The sequence below is a fragment of the Scyliorhinus torazame genome, chromosome 6 (assembly GCF_047496885.1).
Source record: "Scyliorhinus torazame isolate Kashiwa2021f chromosome 6, sScyTor2.1, whole genome shotgun sequence".
NCBI lineage: Eukaryota > Metazoa > Chordata > Chondrichthyes > Carcharhiniformes > Scyliorhinidae > Scyliorhinus > Scyliorhinus torazame.
The window spans coordinates 60609007-60622533 of record NC_092712.1 but is presented as its reverse complement, the minus strand read 5'-3'; the positions used below and the strand labels follow the sequence as shown (position 1 = coordinate 60622533).

At 46.5% G+C, this 13527-nt stretch overlaps 1 protein-coding gene across 13 annotated transcripts in view; it reads right to left on the bottom strand.

Moving 5' to 3' along the window:
- The window catches only part of zmynd11 (zinc finger, MYND-type containing 11), a 292010-nt gene that overhangs the window by 31136 nt on the left and 247347 nt on the right, over positions 1–13527 (bottom strand). The window lies entirely within an intron of this gene.

Sequence of the window (13527 nt, the reverse complement as noted above, 5' to 3'; positions counted from 1 at the left end):
CACAATATGGATTTGGTAAAACACTAAAGCTTTAGACTGAGCTATCTGTGGGATTTAAACATAGAACATAGAAAATACAGAACAGAACAGGCCCTTCGGCCCACGATGTTGTGCCGAACCTTTGTCCTAGATTAATCATAGATTATCATTGAATTTACAGTGCAGAAGGAGGCCATTCGGCCCTTTGAGTCTGCATCGGCTCTTGGAAAGAGCACCCTACCCAAACTCAACACCTTCACCCAACACCAAGGGCAATTTGGACATTAAGGGCAATTTATCATTGGCCAATTCACCTAACCCGCACATCTTTGGATTGTGGGAGGAAACCGGAGCACCCGGAGGAAACCCACGCAGACACGGGGAGGACGTGCAGACTCCGCACAGTCAGTGACCCAAGCCGGAATCGAACCTGGGACCCTGGAGCTGTGAAGCAATTGTGCTATCCACAATGCTACCGTGCTGCCCTTAAGAACAAATTAATCTACACTATATCATTTAACCGTAATCCATGTACCTATCCAATAGCTGCTTGAAGGTCCCTAATGTTTCCGACTCAACTACTTCCACAGGCACTGCATTCCATGCCCCCACTACTCTCTGGGTAAAGAACCTACCTCTGATATCCCTCCTATATCTTCCACCTTTCACCTTAAATTTATGTCCCCTTGTAATGGTTTGTTCCACCCGGGGAAAAAGTCTCTGACTGTCTACTCTATCTATTCCACTGATCATCTTATAAACCTCTATCAAGTCGCCCCTCATCCTTCTCCGTTCTAATGAGAAAAGGCCTAGCACCCTCAACCTTTCCTCGTAAGACCTACTCTCCATTCCAGGCAACATCCTGGTAAATCTTCTTTGCACCTTTTCCAAAGCTTCCACATCCTTCCTAAAATGAGGCGACCAGAACTGGACACAGTACTCCAAATGTGGCCTTACCAAAGTTTTGTACAGCTGCATCATCACCTCACGGCTCTTAAATTCAATCCCTCTGTTAATGAACGCGAGCACACCATAGGCCTTCTTCACAGCTCTATCCACTTGAGTGGCAACTTTCAAAGATGTATGAACATAGACCCCAAGTTCTCTCTGCTCCTCCACATTGCCAAGAACTCTACCGTTAACCCTGTATTCCGCATTCATATTTGTCCTTCCAAAATGGACAACCTCACACTTTTCGGGGTTAAACTCCATCTGCCACTTCTCAGCCCAGCTCTGCATCCTATCTATGTCTCTTTGCAGCCGACAACAGCCCTCCTTACTATCCACAACTCCACCAATCTTCGTATCGTCTGCAAATTTACTGACCCACCCTTCAACTCCCTCATCCAAGTCATTAATGAAAATCACAAACAGCAGAGGACCCAGAACTGATCCCTGCGGTACGCCACTGGTAACTGGGATCCAGGCTGAATATTTGCCATCCACCACCACTCTCTGACTTCTATCGGTTAGCCAGTTTGTTATCCAACTGGCCAAATTTCCCACTATCCCATGCCTCCTTACTTTCTGCATAAGCCTACCATGGGGAACTTTATCAAATGCCTTACTAAAATCCATGTACACTACATCCACTGCTTTACCTTCATCCACATGCTTGGTCACCTCCTCAAAGAATTCAATAAGATTTGTAAGGCAAGACCTACCCCTCACAAATCCGTGCTGACTATCCCTAATCAAGCAGTGTCTTTCCAGATGCTCAGAAATCCTATCCTTCAGTACCCTTTCCATTACTTTGCCTACCACCGAAGTAAGACTAACTGGCCTGTAATTCCCAGGGTTATCCCTAGTCCCTTTTTTGAACAGGGGCACGACATTCACCACTCTCCAATCCCCTGGTACCACCCCTGCTGACAGTGAGGACGAAAAGATCATTGCCAACGGCTCTGCAATTTCATCTCTTGCTTCCCATAGAATCCTTGGATATATCCCGTCAGGCCCGGGGGACTTGTCTATCCTCAAGTTTTTCAAAATGCCCAACACATCTTCCTTCCTAACAAGTATTTCCTCGAGCTTACCAATCTGTTTCACACTGTCCTCTCCAACAGTATCGCCCCTCTCATTTGTAAATACAGAAGAAAAGTACTCGTTCAAGACCTCTCCTATCTCTTCAGACTCAATACACAATCTCCCGCTACTGTCCTTGATCGGACCTACCCTCGCTCTAGTCATTCTCATATTTCTCACATATGTGTAAAAGGCCTTGGGGTTTTCCTTGATCCTACCCGCCAAAGATTGTTCATGCCCTCTCTTAGCTCTCCTAATCCCTTTCTTCAGTTCCCTCCTGGCTATCTTGTATCCCTCCAATGCCCTGTCCGAACCTTGTTTCCTCAGCCTTACATAAGTCACCTTTTTCCTCTTAACAAGACATTCAACCTCTCTTGTCAACCATGGTTCCCTCACTCGACCATCTCTTCCCTGCCTGACAGGGACATACATATCAAGGACACGTAGCACCTGTTCCTTGAACAAGTTCCACATTTCACTTGTGTCCTTCCCTGCCAGCCTATGTTCCCAACTTATGCACTTCAATTCTTGTCTGACAACATCGTATTTACCCTTCCCCCAATTGTAAACCTTGCCCTGTTGCACGTACCTATCCCTCTCCATGACTAAAGTGAAAGTCACAGAATTGTGGTCACTATCTCCAAAATGCTCCCCCACTAACAAATCTATCACTTGCCCTGGCTCATTACCCAGTACTAAATCCAATATTGCCCCTCCTCTGGTCGGACAATCTACATACTGCGTTAGAAAAGCTTCCTGGACACACTGCACAAACACCACCCCATCCAAACTATTTGATCTAAAGAGTTTCCACTCAATATTTGGGAAGTTAAAGTCGCCCATGACTACTACCCTATGACTTCTGCAGCTTTCCAAAATCTGTTTCCCAATCTGTTCCTCCACATCTCTGCTACTATTGGGGGGCCTATAGAAAACTCCTAACAAGGTGACTGCTCCTTTCCTATTTCTGACTTCAACCCATACTACCTCAGTAGGCTGATACTCCTCGAACTGCCTTTCTGCAGCTGTTATACTATCTCTAATTAATAATGCCACCCCCCCCACCTCTTTTACCACCCTCCCTAATCTTATTGAAACATCTATAACCAGGGACCTCCAACAACCATTTCTGCCCCTCTTCTATCCAAGTTTCCGTGATGGCCACCACATCGTAGTCCCAAGTACCGATCCATGCCTTAAGTTCACCCACCTTATTCCTGATGCTTCTTGCGTTGAAGTATACACACTTCAACCCCTCTCCGTGCCTGCAAGTACTCTCCTTTGTCAGTGTTCCCTTCCCCACTGCCTCATTACACGCTTTGGCGTCCTGAATATCGGCTACCTTAGTTGCTGGACTACAAATCCGGTTCCCATTCCCCTGCCAAATTAGTTTAAACCCTCCCGAAGAGTACTAGAAAACCTCCCTCCCAGGATATTGGTGCCCCTCTGGTTCAGATGCAACCCGTCCTGCTTGTACAGGTCCCACCTTCCCCAGAATGCGCTCCAATTATCCAAATACCTGAAGCCCTCCCTCCTACACCATTCCTGCAGCCACGTGTTCAACTGCACTCTCTCCCTATTCCTAGCCTCGCTATCACGTGGCACCGGCAACAAACCAGAGATGACAACTCTGTCTGTCCTGGCTTTTAACTTCCAGCCTAACTCCCTAAACTTGTTTATTACCTCCACACCCCTTTTCCTACCTATGTCGTTGGTACCAATGTGCACCACGACTTCTGGCTGCTCACCCTCCCCCTTAAGGATCCTGAAGGCACGATCCGAGACATCCCTGGCCCTGGCACCCGGGAGGCAACATACCTTCCGGGAGTCTCGCTCGCGACCACAGAATCTCCTATCTATTCCCCTAACCATTGAATCTCCTACAACTATTGCTTTTCTATTCTCCCCCCTTCCCTTCTGAGCCCCAGAGCCAGACTCAGTGCCAGAGACCTGGCCGCTAGGGCCTTCCCCCCCCCCCACAACAGCATCCAAAACGGTATACTTTTTTTCTTCTGAGTTTTTCAGCTGCCACTGACATTGGTTTGTTGTAGTGTCGTTTAAATGGAATCAACAAAAGAGATAGAAATTAGTAACTGGAAGACCATGGTACACTTAAAAGACAAATCAATGGAAACAGTACAGTCAACCTTGTGCAATCAGACTATCAATAGTCTCCTTAATGCTAAAGATATTTATTCACCAACTGCTGAGTTCTCTTCTGCTTCTGTAATTCAATTCCATCAGGTTTTCACTAGATTGCGTTACGATTCCAGTTGATGTTACTACTGAACAGGAAGGTCCCAGAATGGAACCCTGACTCAAACGGAGGACACTGAAATCTGGCAGCGTTCAATTATTATGGCGCAAGGAAATTTGGAGTCAGAAACATCACAGAACAATCCTACATACAATAGTGGCATTAATACCAATTACTCACATAAGAATGGATCTGCATAAATGGGGACTTCTCTTTTATGTGAAAATTCCAGATGCACACCAAATTACAGTTTAAAAAAAAAAAAGGCCTGCCAGATTTGGGGATGAGTCAGGGGGCGGACAATGTCAGCTAGGGAAACCAGTCAGTTAGCAGTTCTCTCTGTGAAGTTAATGAAGCTTTATATTCTTTGGCTGAGTAGAATTGATTAAATTACTTAATCAACAAATGTCAATAATCATAATGCTGTTAGCTGTTGTGGTAGAAAGTGGCTGAACATCTGACAATTTTTCAAAGAAAATAATTTTATCCGTCTATTTCTATATGACAGAAGATTAGATTTAGTTAATTAACATGAAATGCCTGGATTATTGTACATCAAAATGTGCCTTGTGCACAAACTTGAAGTCAGCTGAAGTCAGATCACAAGTATCTTATTTTTATAAGTAGTAACAAAAATTTGTCAATGGTGGAGGCGTACAAATCCTCAACTGTTACCACCAGACAAAGTAACATGACCCGTTGAGTGAATTATTTCTGAATTAAAATTTTCCCAATACAAATCTTTTATAATAATAATCTTTATTGTCACAAGTAGGCTTAAATTAACACTGCAATGAAGTTACTGTGAAATCCCCTAGTCGCCACTTTCCAGCACCTGTTCAGGTACGTTGAGGGAGAATTCAGAATGTCCAATTCACCTAACAAGTACGTCTTTAGGGACTTGTAGGAAGAAACCACGGTACCCGGAGGAAACCCATGCAGACACGGGGAAAACATGCAGACTCCGCACAGCCAGTGACCCAATCTGGGATTGAACACGGGTCCCTGGCACTGTGAAGGAACAGTACTAACCACTGTGCTACTTTGCCGCCCCAGTTAGTTATAACACACAGAAGCAGTTTAAAATGTTATGCATATACAGTTGTGTACAACAGATTTAGATTATATACTTAGTGGTTCAAGACTCAACTAGTCTTTACACAGAGAGTGGTGGGTGTGTGGAATGCACTACCAGTGGAGGTGGTGGAGTCAGAGTCATTAGGGGCATTTAAGCGACCCTTGGGCAGGCACATGGACAGCAGTAAATTGAAGGGGTGTAGATTAGGTTGATCTTAGATTAGGATAAATGGTCGGCACAAACTCGTGGGCCGAAGGGCCTGTACTACGTTCTAAGCTGCCATCAGAGTAGTTGGTTTCTTTTCAGAAGTCACTTACTCAATACAGTACATACAAATACAAAATACTACACTGGCCAAAGTCAGAAATAAAAGCAGGAAATTCTGGAAATAAAGGGTCATCAACCTGAAACATTAACTGTTTCAAACTCCACAGATGCTTTCTGACCTGCTGAGTATCTCCAACCTTTTCTGTTTCGTACACATGTCCTGTTCATTAGCTCTGATTTCTATTTCACGAGAAGTCCATGATGTGGGTCACGTCCAGGTTTACTTACGAAATTGCAGGCTTCCCCGAAATCAATTTGCCGAAATAAAAGCTAATAGTGCAAATCACTCACTCATGCAACAAGTATCTGACAGTAAATTATCAGCATCAATCTCCATCCTCATGTGTGCCAATGACTGTATGCTCTATAATACGTGCCGTATATTAATGCCTCCCTCTCTTCCTCTACATCGTAGTGTGCATCTGTGGTTATCATTTCTAACCCTGAATTTGAGGATTTTTTTCCATCTCTATCCTTGTGCATATTTGTAGCTTTGAATATCAGAGTATGAACAAACCTTTCTCAATCTCTCCTTTCTCTCCTTATTGCCTATGCATTTCTTATATTATCACCTTGTCTCCTTTTTCAAATCTGAATTTTATCATCTGAATGCCTTCAATCTGTGCCTGAACTTCTCATACCCCATCACTGTATCTTATCCCCTTCCTCCCAGTCTTTCCTCCTATCTTGGCTTCTCTCCAAGTGCCTAAATTACTTTATTTCCCTCTCCGACCTGCTTTTTCTCTGTCTCAAGGTCTCTGGCATCTCTCTTCCTCCTTGTGCTCTCTATTTAACTTCTTATCCCCTTACTTGGTGTCAGAACTGGTCTCTGTGTGGATCTGAATTTCTCTCTTTCTTTAGTGCAATCACATTAAGTTGTGCGCTACCTTAACCACTGACCATGTTTGTCCTTACCCCTCCCAAAATCAATTACCATAAAGTGCAAATAAATACTTGTTGAGCAGAATGGAATTCTCCATGACATTCCTGTTTTATCTGCATCATAGTTGTATTGAGGAGAGTGAGTTTATCTCTACTCACATAGTCCTTTTATTTGCTCTTTCACAGAATGTGGGCATTGCTTGCCAGCATTAGTTGCCGTTCTTAATTTCCCTTGAGAAGACATTTTTGTTACCTGCAATGCATACAGCAGTCACGTATTACTTTTCACTGTGGCCGAACGGCCACCTAAGATGGCATCCTTCAAAGGGTGCTGGGAGAATTGGCCAAGTATAAGGACAAGCAGGCTGCAGTTTAAATAAACATTGATGAGCAAGCTGCAGCCTAGGCATCGCAACACACAGGAAAAAGGCCATCTCCAAGCCATCCCAAGAACAATAGAACTAGCCTGTCAATCATACTTGTTTACCAGACACAGCGGCACCTAAACTCCTTATTTCGAAAGCACACATGCCCCTAAAAGCTGCAGGCATGGCCGGTGAGTGCACATCCCAAAATCAATGTGGCAGCCTCTGAATGGACTTGATCGATCAGGGTAATCGAACCATGATCAACTGATTGGTAATGGCACATGGACCGCCCAAAAGGGTGCAAAACCAATAAGGTACATAATGTACCTCATCTACTCCCTCTTCTACAGTTCATCCTCTGATGTTAGTTGCCCTGCCGTTTGACCTTTCACATCTTTTGTCCTCTCTGGGGACTGCCATTAGCACCCTTGGTTTCTGTGGCCATTAGCACCCGGTTTCCCTGGGTTCCTGTGGCTATGACTCATCTTTCATTCTCACTCCACAGTATAAATATTTCCCACTTTCTCTGTCTGGTAGCTTTGACAAAGAGTCATCGGACTAGAAACGTTAGCTCTTTTCTCTCCCTACAGGTGCTGCCAGACTTGCTGAGATTTTCCAGCATTTTCTCTTTCGTTTCAGATTCCAGCATCTGCAGTAATTTGCTTTTATCCAGAAGGTACATAAAAGCGCTGCACCACCTTAGAATCGTTCTCTCTGTAGCTGCCAGCAAGGGAACAACGGTTATCTTCACCAGCCACCACAAAGAGGACCATCACGCCGCCAACAGAAGGAAGACCAGAAGACAGAGCATCAGACCAGACCAAGGACCAAGCATCAAGGACTACAGGAGCCAGCACACAGAAAATAGTCGATTTCAGCGGGAGCGGTGCGCAAGTGATTTCTGGGAGGAACAGGCCAGTCGATTTCAGCGGGAGCGGTGCGCAAGTGATTTCTGGGAGGTAAGTTTATCCTTTTAAGAAAACACTTATCTTTTCGGTTTTATTTTTTTCGACCCACGGACTTCGACTCCCCCCCAACCAATAAATTCTGGTGGAGAGGAAACCCGAGACACTACACGTGTAGTGTCTCCCACCCGCCCTCCTCCTTTAACCTAATAATAAGACCTATTGGTGTGAGGTAAGTGCCATATTATATTATATTATTAGCATTGTGCAGGTCAAGGTTCAGAGGTGGAGGAGCAGTCTCTGTCAGGGAGAGAACCTGAGAACATCTAAGACAATCAGAAGGTAAGAAGGTAAGTAAGTGATTTTTACTCATTTTTACTTTTATACCCTTTTCAAATTGTGTGTGTCGGGGGGAAACTGAAGTGACATCACAGAAAAGCTGTGGCCTGAGTGGCTGGTTGGGAATCTACACTAAATTAAAAAAATTAAGCATTGGTAACTAATTAAACATAATTACTTAATTATAATTTAGAGGGGTATCTAAGCCAGAGATCAGAGAGTACTATATTTAGCTTTCGCATTTCTATTAGAAATCTAGTGCTAGGAAACAGATAGTTAACAGTAACTTTGAAATTTAAAAAAATATATATTAAAATTTTTTATTTTTTTTAAATTTTAATTAATTGACGCAATGTCAGTTAGAGGGGTGCAGTGCTCTGACTGTGAGATGTGGCAGGTCCGGGAGGCTTCCAGCGTCCCAGATGGCTTAATCTGCAGAAAGTGCACCCAACTGGAGCTCCTCACAGACCGCATGGTTCGGTTGGAGCAGCAATTGGATGCACTTAGGAGCATGCAGGTGGCGGAAAGTGTCATAGATCGCAGTTATGTAAATGTGGTCACGCCCAAGGTGCAGGCAGAGAAATGGGTGACCACCAGAAAGGGCAGGCAGTCAGTGCAGGAATCCCCTGTGGTTGTCCCCCTCTCGAACAGGTATACCCCTTTGGATACTGTCGGGGGGGATAGCCTATCAGGGGAAAACAGCAGCAGCCAGGGCAGTGGCACCACGGCTGGCTCTGATGTTCAGAAGGGAGGGTCAAAGCGCAGAAGAGCAATAGTAATAGGGGACTCTATAGTCAGGGGCACAGATAGGCGCTTCTGTGGACGTGAAAGAGACTCCAGGATGGTATGTTGCCTCCCTGGTGCCAGGGTCCAGGATGTCTCCGAACGGGTAGAGGGCATCCTGAAGGGGGAGGGCAAACAGGCAGAGGTCGTTGTACATATTGGTACTAACGACATAGGCAGGAAGGGGCATGAGGTCCTGCAGCAGGAGTTCAGGAAGCTAGGCAGAAAGTTAAAAGACAGGACCTCGAGGGTTGTAATCTCGGGATTACTCCCTGTGCCACGTGCCAGTGAGGCTAGAAATAGGAAGATAGAGCAGCTAAACACGTGGCTAAACAGCTGGTGTAGGAGGGAGGGTTTCTGTTATCTGGACCACTGGGAGCTCTTCCGGGGCAGGTGTGACCGAGATAAGAAGGACGGGTTGCATCTAAACCGGGGCATAAATATCCTGGCCGCGAGAGGGTTTAAACTAGTATGGCAGGGGGGTGGGTACGGGAGCAATAGGTCAGAAGGTGAGAGCATTGAGGGAGAACGAGGGAATAGGGACAGTGGGGCTCTGAGGCAGAGCAGACAGGGAGAAGTTGCTGAACACAGCGGGTCTGGTGGCCTGAAGTGCATATGTTTTAATGCAAGAAGTATTACGGGTAAGGCAGATGAACTTAGAGCTTGGATTAGTACTTGGAACTAAGATGTCGTTGCCATTACAGAGACCTGGTTGAGGGATGGGCAGGATTGGCAGCTAAACGTTCCAGGATTTAGATGTTTCAGGCGGGATAGAGGGGGATGTAAAAGGGGAGGCGGAGTTGCGCTACTGGTTCGGGAGAATATCACAGCTGTACTGCGGGAGGACACCTCAGAGGGCAGTGAGGCTATGTGGGTAGAGATCAGGAATAAGAAGGGTGCAGTCACAATGTTGGGGGTTTACTACAGGCCTCCCAACAGCCAGCGGGAGATAGAGGAGCAGATAGGTAGACAGATTTTGGAAAATAGTAAAAACAACAGGGTTGTGGTGATGGGAGACTTCAACTTCCCCAATATTGACTGGGACTCACTTAGTGCCAGGGACTTAGACGGGACGGAGTTTGTAAGGAGCATCCAGGAGGGCTTCTTAAAACAATATGTAGACAGTCCAACTAGGGAAGGGGTGGTACTGGACCTGGTATCGGGGAATGAGCCCGGCCAGGTGGTAGATGTTTTAGTAGGGGAGCATTTCGGTAACAGTGACCACAATTCAGTAAGTTTTAAAGTACTGGTGGACAAGGATAAGAGTGGTCCTAGGATGAATGTGCTAAATTGGGGGAAGGCTAATTATAACAATATTAGGCGTGAACTGAAGAACATAGATTGGGGGCGGATGTTTGAGGGCAAATCAACATCTGACATGTGGAAGGCTTTCAAGTGTCAGTTGAAAGGAATTCAGGACCGGCATGTTCCTGTGAGGAAGAAGGATAAATACGGCAATTTCTGGGAACCTTGGATAACGAGAGATATTGTAGGCCTCGTCAAAAAGAAAAAGGAGGCATTTGTCAGGGCTAAAAGGCTGGGAACAGACGAAGCCTGCGTGGAATATAAGGAAAGTAGGAAGGAACTTAAGCAAGGAGTCAGGAGGGCTAGAAGGGGTCACGAAAAGTCATTGGCAAATAGGGTTAAGGAAAATCCCACGGCTTTTTACACGTACATAAAAAGCAAGAGGGTAGCCAGGGAAAGGGTTGGCCCACTGAAGGATAGGCAAGGGAATCTATGTGTGGAGCCAGAGGAAATGGGCGAGGTACTAAATGAATACTTTGCATCAGTATTCACCAAAGAGAAGAAATTGGTACATGTTGAGTCTGGAGAAGGGTGTGTAGATAGCCTGGGTCACATTGAGATCCAAAAAGACGAGGTGTTGGGTGTCTTAAAAAATATTACGGTAGATAAGTCCCCAGGGCCTGATGGGACCTACCCCAGAATACTGAAGGAGGCTGGAGAGGAAATTGCTGAGGCCTTGACAGAAATCTTTGGATCCTCACTGTCTTCAGGGGATGTCCCGGAGGACTGGAGAATAGCCAATGTTGTTCCTCTGTTTAAGAAGGGTAGCAAGGATAATCCCGGGAACTACAGGCCGGTGAGCCTTACTTCAGTGGTAGGGAAATTACTGGAGAGAATTCTTCGAGACAGGATCTACTCCCATTTGGAAGCAAATGGACGTATTAGTGAGAGGCAGCACGGTTTTGTGAAGGGAAGGTCGTGTCTCACTAACTTGATAGAGTTTTTCAAGGCGGTCACTAAGATGATTGATGCAGGTAGGGCAGTGGATGTTGTCTATATGGACTTCAGTAAGGCCTTTGACAAGGTCCCTCATGGTAGACTAGTACAAAAGGTGAAGTCACACGGGATCAGGGGTGAGCTGGCAAGGTGGATACAGAACTGGCTAGGTCATAGAAGGCAGAGAGTAGCAATGGAAGGATGCTTTTCTAATTGGAGGGCTGTGACCAGTGGTGTTCCACAGGGATCAGTGCTGGGACCTTTGCTGTTTGTAGTATATATAAATGATTTGGAGGAAAATGTAACTGGTCTGATTAGTAAGTTTGCAGACGACACAAAGGTTGGTGGAATTGCGGATAGCGATGAGGACTGTCAGAGGATACAGCAGGATTTAGATTGTTTGGAGACTTGGGCGGAGAGATGGCAGATGGAGTTTAATCCGGACAAATGTGAGGTAATGCATTTTGGAAGGTCTAATGCAGGTAGGGAATATACAGTGAATGGTAGAACCCTCAAGAGTATTGAAAGTCAAAGAGATCTAGGAGTACAGGTCCACAGGTCATTGAAAGGGGCAACACAGGTGGAGAAGGTAGTCAAGAAGGCATACGGCATGCTTTCCTTCATTGGCCGGGGCATTGAGTATAAGAATTGGCAAGTCATGTTGCAGCTGTATAGAACCTTAGTTAGGCCACACTTGGAGTATAGTGTTCAATTCTGGTCGCCACACTACCAGAAGGATGTGGAGGCTTTAGAGAGGGTGCAGAAGAGATTTACCAGAATGTTGTCTGGTATGGAGGGCATTAGCTATGAGGAGCGGTTGAATAAACTCGGTTTGTTCTCACTGGAACGAATGAGGTTGAGGGGAGGCCTGATAGAGGTCTACAAAATTATGAGGGGCATAGACAGAGTGGATAGTCAGAGGCTTTTCCCCAGGGTAGAGGGGTCAATTACTAGGGGGCATAGGTTTAAGGTGAGAGGGGCAAGGTTTAGAGTAGATGTACGAGGCAAGTTTTTTACGCAGAGGGTAGTGGGTGCCTGGAACTCGCTACCGGAGGAGGTGGTGGAAGCAGGGACGAGAGTGACATTTAAGGGGCATCTTGACAAATACATGAATAGGATGGGAATAGAGGGATACGGACCCAGGAAGTGTAGAAGATTTTAGTTTAGTCGGGCAGCATGGTCGGCACGGGCTTGGAGGGCCGAAGGGCCTGTTCCTGTGCTGTACATTTCTTTGTTCTTTGTTTGTTCAGTGCCTTCCCATCGTGATCACCAAGGGCTTTTTTAAGAGAGTAGGTAGGAGTATTATTGGGTTTGTGTGGGCAAATAAGACCCCGAGGGTAAGGAGAGGGTTCCTGGAACGCAGTAGGGATCGAGGAGGGTTGGCGCTGCCAAACCTAGGGAGCTACTACTGGGCAGCAAATGTAGCGATGATCCGCAAGTGGGTCATGGAGGGAGAGGGGGCGGCATGGAAGAGGATGGAGATGGCGTCCTGTAAAGGAACGAGCTTGGGGGCAATGATGACGGCACCGCTGCTGTTCTCGCCGTCAAAGTATACCACGGGCCCGGTGGTGGCGGCAACGTTAAGGATCTGGGGCCAGTGGAGACGGCAGAGGGGTGCAGTGGCAGCCTCGGTGTGGTCCCCGATCAGGGGCAACCACCGGTTTGTCCCGGGGAAGATGGACAGGAGGTTCCAGGGCTGGCATCGGGCGGGGATTAGAAGAATGGGGGACCTGTTCATTGGCGAGACATTTGCGAGCTTAGGGGCACTGGAGGAGAAGTTTGAGTTACTCCCGGGAAATGCTTTTAGATATATGCAGGTGAGGGCTTTTGTGAGGCGACAGGTCAGGGAATTCCTGTTGCTCCCGGCACAAGAAATTCAAGACAGGGTGATCTCGGGTGTATGGATCGGGGAGGGCAAGGTGTCGGCAATACACCAAGAGATGAAAGAGGGGGAAGCGCTAGTAGAAGAGTTGAAGGGTAAATGGGAGGAGGAGCTGGGGGAGGAGATCGAGGAAGGTCTGTGGGCTGATGCCCTGGGTAGGGTTAATTCCTCCTCCTCGTGTGCCAGGCTCAGCCTGATACAATTTAAGGTGGTTCACAGAGCGCACTTGACGGGGCGGAGGTTGAGTTGGTTCTTTGGGGTAGAGGACAGATGTGGAAGGTGCTCAGGGAGCCCGGCGAACCATGTCCATATGTTTTGGTCATGCCCAGCACTGGAGGGGTTCTGGGGAGGAGTGGCGGGAGCAATATCTCAGGTGGTGAAAGTCCGGGTCAAGCCAAGCTGGGGGCTAGCAATATTTGGAGTAGTGGAACAGCCGGGAGTGCAGGAGGCGAAATAGGCCG